Genomic DNA, 6,000 nt, shown 5'->3' with positions numbered 1-6,000 from the left:
TGTGTAATACTTTAATACAAATACCAATTAATTTAACTGTTGTATTTCACGTCTACTTAAATTTACCCATTTTTTATCCTACCACACTGATGTTATCATCACCCATCACTGACAATCATTAACAATAAAATTCTTCTTTTTATCAATTACCTTAAAAAAATAAAAAAATAAATAGTTGATATACATTTAATAATAATTCACTCACTGACATCAATTGATGAACGTGGAAAAAAAAAAAAAAAAAAAAAAAATATCTATATAAAATTCGTAATTTATATAATCTATATAAAAACTTTTTTTTATTTACTATTTATTTAAAATTATGATTTGTCTGAAAAAATATTATCAAAAATAATAAAATAAAATTTGTTTATTGTTGGGATTAATTTTTAATTTTTTTTTTTGTATTTTATTGCATTCGTTTCATCTTTCTACTAAAATTTCTTTATTTTTTTTTTTTTTCATCCCGTCAAATCTTGTCCGGATTTTTTCAGATTTCTGTAAGCCGGATGCTACTGGATCTGTAGAGCTGCATTTTAAAAAGTTTAGTGCCAACAATGCTATTATAAAACATCGAATCCTACTCCTGAAATAAGTTATAAAGCTTTACAGGATTTACTTAAAAAATATATATTTCATTTTTTTATCCTTTACCGAGAAAAAAAAAATAAATAAAATAATATTTTTTATTATATAAAACACAACAAAATATTTCAGACTCTTGTAAAAAAAAAAAAAGTTGAGCTTCTAAAAGCTTAATATATCAACATTGTGTTAAAAATTTCTACCTTACTGGCTCACTGTAAGATTCTATATATTTTATATTATCTTCAAAGGGTAAAATGATATTGCTGATAGAACGAAAAATTCTTTATCACATTTTTATCGAGGATTATATTACGGGATTCCCTGATTTGACTTCGGGCAATCTAATATATCAGATATTGTTTAAATTGTTGAACTTACTGTTCACAAAACGGTAAAAGGTTAAATGAGAAGTTTATCATCAATAGCTCTTTTTATCGACTTGAAAGTCTACAATACGACAGTGGATAATAATGTTGGATTAATTATACAAATATTTTAATAATAATAATAATAATAATAATAATAATTATTATTATTATTATTATTATTATTATTATTATTATTATTATTTGTTATTAATTGCTCAGGGGGGTTTTCCCCGGAGTCCGACTCTCCGAGGGCCCAGCCTGAGCGCCATCCATTACTGCTGCACCACTCCACACAACAAGGCGGTTAGTGAGTGCAGCAGGCCAAATTCATTTGCCTAAGTAGACGCAGGGATCCCAAAATGACAGCCTTTTGCATCCGCACTGCTAGAGACACGGCTGCTGAACTGCAAGCCGGTATCTTCTCAAGTGAAGACACAAAAGACTGTTTCATCCCTCCAAGGACGCCGTCAACCAAAACGACGAGCTTGATACGGTAACCTAGGTAGAGTTTGCCAATTTCAAACAGGAGATCCTGATATATCTGGTGTTTGTGCTCTTCTTTGGCCGAGATATTGTATTCGGCTGGGGCCGAAAACTCAATGACATAAATGTCACGAGTAGCCTTGTCAAAGAGCACAATATCAGGTTTGTTGTGGTCAATCCGCCGGGTTGTTGCGAATGGTATGTTCCAATAAATTTTGGAACTGTCATTCTCAACAACCTGCGGAATATCTTCTGGCAGATAAGGCAGCACTGGTGTCTCATCGATACCGCAGCTATATCTGAGATGATAATAGAGTACTCGCAAGGCAGCATTGTGACGCTGTATGTAGGCACCTCTTGCCAGCACAGGACATGCCGACAAAGGTGCATCAGCGTCTCCGGATGTTGTTTACACGTCCGACAGGACGTGTCCGGAAGCTGCGCCTCGAGCACCTTGCTACGGTATTCGAGAGTGTTGATAACACCATCTTGGCAGGCAAATATAAACCCTTCGGTCTCGGACATCAGGCCAGCTGACTTCAAGAAGGAGAATGTCAGCTGGGTGGACAAGCCATGGTAACGGACGTGTTTGAAATACACGCTGTGCATGGACTTGTCCATGTGTTCACCGAGGAGTTTTTTTCCTCGGCTATCCTGACGACGCTCTTGAACTCCTTTTTCGGGAGTTCAATGAGAGCGTTTATTTCTCCGAGACCTAAGGTATTTGCCGCGTAGATTGCTGCCTTATACAAGAACGACCCCTTCCGCGCATTTTCATGACTATGAACAAATTGCATCAGGAAGTCGTCCTCGTCTGCTGTGAAATTGGCAACCTCGTATGTTAAACCCAGAACCAAACGATCGTGAAGCCGCTCCAAGCTCTGCAATCCTCTCCCTCCGATGTTCCGGGAGAGGTACATCCTGGCGACTGATGAGTTAGGGTGCATGCTCTGATTCATATTGATGACTTTACGGGTTTTGATGTCGAGATCTTTCAACTCATTTCGAGGCCATTTCAGGATCCCAAAAGAGTAAAGTAGGACCGGGACAGCGAGCATGTTAGTAGCTGAGACTTTGTTCTTGCCGGAAAGTTCTGATGACCAGATCTTCCGGAGTCTCCTAACATACTCACTGCGAAGAGTTGTTCGGACTTCAGAGACGGCATGCATTTGCCGCTCTTCAATCCCTAGATATCTGTACAACTCTCCGGCGTCTAATTCTCTTAAGACGCTCCCATCCACTAATTCGACATCTCCACCCGTATCAGAGCACTTACCCTTCGCCAGGTGTACGACCGCACACTTGTCCAACCCAAAAGACATTCCGACATCTCGTGTGTACTCTGCTACGATGTTGATGGCCGTTTGTAGATGATCTTTGTTGGCACTGTATATCTTTAGATCATCCATAAACAGTTGGTGAGTGATCGAGTATACTCGATCACTCGGTAGCCCCGCAGAGTACCCACGAGTTTGTCGGAGGGCAACAGATATTGGCAGCAGTGAGATGCAAAACAACAGAGGGCTCAGAGAATCTCCCTGAAAGACGCCTCTCTTGTACTGAACAGTTCCGGTTACGTGCAATGCATTTCCACTTCCTATGTGAAAACGCGTTCGCCAGAGCTGCATCGTACGTTGTATGCATCCCACTGTTTGGCGATTGATTCCGAGGCATTTGAGCAGATAGAGAATCAACTCATGTGAAGTTGAGTCAAATGCCTTACGGTAGTCAATCCAGGCCATAGACAGGTTGCGTTGGTAGTAGATTGCGTCTTGAATGACGCATCTATCTACCAACAAGTTGATCTTGCAACCTGACACGCCCTGTTTACTGCCACGTTGTTCGTATATCTGTTGCCACACAGGCTCTATCTCCTGCAAGATACGGTTATTTAAGATTTTTGTAAAAATCTTGTAAACCGCATTCAAGCAAGTGATAGGCCTGTAGTTCTTTGGGTCGGACAAGTCACCCTTTTTAGGGATGAGTACGGTTCGCCCTTCTACCAGCCAGTCTGGAATTGGTTCGTCGCCCTGAATGTATGATGTAAAAATCCGGGCCAGATGAGCATGTGTAGAAGAAAATTTCTTCCACCAGAAGATGTTTATGCCATCTGGACCCGGGGCAGCCCAGTTCTTGCTGCCATTCAGGGCTTTACGAACCTCTTGCACACTGACTGCAGGGCTCTCTTCGGCGATATCCTGCCGTCGGTGTTCTCGACAGAATGCCTCGAAGTCGTGCAGAGCTGGAGTATCCGGGTTGACGTTTGGTTGATCTCCGTACAATTCACTCCAAAAGGCTTCCACTCGCTCAGATGATGGATAATTCTCGGGAACAGCGGTCTTAGGTGACAGAAAGCGTGAAGGGTTGGATCGAAACAAAGAGTTGTCGATCAACCGCTTCAGCCTTTTCTCTAGTGACTTTTTGGAAGCCACCAGAGCCCGCAACCTGTTAAGAGACTCTTCTTTGATGACAAGAAGAGTACTCTTGTTCAGTGTGTGATGTCGCCTTCGAAGTTCTGCCGCCAGGCGACGAACTTTTGGCGTGTACGGTCTTTGAGTACTAACATACTCTATCACACACTGAATGCGGGAGACTTGTTTCCGAGAAATGTCAATTTTGTGTCCAAGTTGAGCGATGCGCAGCTTCAACTTCGCCTCGAAGGAGAGAGAATGTCTTCTCTCTATCGGCAGAAGCGAAGCCGCGGCACCGTAGACAACTTGGTTGACAGTGAGCAGAGTGGAGTCCTCTTGAAGCTGTGTGGGGAGATCTTCGTTCACCGTGTCGAGCTGTTGTTTTGAGTGAGTCATCTTTTTGGAGATGCTCACTTGTCGACCTGTAAAGAGGTTGTCGTTGTCCTCGGAGAAACGGTGCCGTTCTGGTGTAGCGGTGCTGGAAATGAAGGCCGATTAGACTGCCTTCTATTTGGCAGCAGCGATCGTCGATTATGCCGAAGGTATGAGGCGTAATTACGCAGGTGTTTGGGCGTAAAATGTCTGTGCTCCGGATGCATGCCACACCAAAGTGTGTGCATCCGGGCCATATACCCTGATACCTCCGGCTCGCTGTTCTGCCAGCACACCAAGAGATTGGCGCGAAGCTCCTCCGTCCACTTAAACTTAATCCTATAAGCGCCGGGGTCGTCATAAGTCATCGGGTCCGGTGTGCTCCTCCCACCTGATGACTGGTCCTCATCCGAAGAGGACCGGTTGTGGGGAGCACTTCTGAGATTATACTGTTTTGGAACTCAGATATTACGGTGCAACGGGTAGTTGGCCCGTTGCTCTGGTTACGTTGTTAGCCTACAAATAATAATAATAATAATAATAATAATAATAATAATAATAATAATTATTATTATTATTATTATTATTATTATTATTATTATTATTATAGAATGAAAAGTTGAAATTAACTGAAGAAAGTTTTAGTTTTGAAACAAGTAACATTTAAATTAAATCTTGAATTGTATACATTGCAACTGATTGCACCCTCTTAATTATATTTAATAAAAAGTTTTTGTTATTTTACTTACGACTCATCAGTAAGCGGAGATTGAATTAAACTATTAAGTAAATCTCTTCCATTTGTTGCTTACTATGATTAAGAATATATAATATTAGGAGAAAAAGGCAAAAAAAAAAATAAAAAGAATACTCGAGATTAAATTTTTTTTTTTTTTAATTTTTTTTATTATTCCAGGTGTTATTATTTTTTCTTGTTTTATTTTATCAGAAAATACGTATAATTTTTATTTATTTTTGTAATTTTTTTGTGAGTGATTCAGTGTCTTACATATAGTATACAGATTTACAGGTTAACAGGTATTTTTTATTTAAATTATTATCATAAACTATATGTATACGAAATACCACATTCAAACGCTCGAAAGTGATACCAGAGTATTTATATATATATATATATATATATATATATATATATATATATATATATTTTTTTTTTTTTTTTTTTTTTTAATTAATTATTGTATTTATTATTATATTTTGTGAAACTTTATATTGCTCGAGGTAATTCAAGACGTGTATATTCCACAAACACAAGCGTGCATAGGATACAATTTTTTTATTTATCATATATAAACAGCATTATATTATATATTATTATATTTATCATATCTAATAAAATTAACAATTTAAGATAGTACAGTCTACTTTAATCATTAAATAGTATTACTGTTATTTTTTATTTAGAAAAAAAAAAAACATAAAATAAAAAAAATAATAATAATAATTCAATAAAAGTATAAATATTTTTAATTTATTTATTTTTAATACAATGCATATCAATGCCCGTAAGCATTTAATCCCCCACAATATTTAATATTTTAATATTTAAATAGTTGTGGTACACTCTTACCTAATATGTTTCTATTATTTCATTTTTAAACACCTGACAACTCATTATTATTATTTATAAATAAAAATATTATATTAAAATTAAACTACTGAGGCAATAAGTTATATATTATTAGCATTTCCTAGGCCATTTAATTTAAGTTAAAGTTATCTCTCACTCTCATACTGTACACATTATGATTAAAGTA

This window comes from Cotesia typhae, unplaced genomic scaffold, assembly GCF_013202065.1.
Source record: "Cotesia typhae breed Kobodo isofemale line unplaced genomic scaffold, CoteBio_Ctyphae scaffold_91, whole genome shotgun sequence".
NCBI classification, from domain to species: Eukaryota; Metazoa; Arthropoda; class Insecta; order Hymenoptera; family Braconidae; genus Cotesia; species Cotesia typhae.
This window is presented reverse-complemented; position numbering follows the sequence as displayed.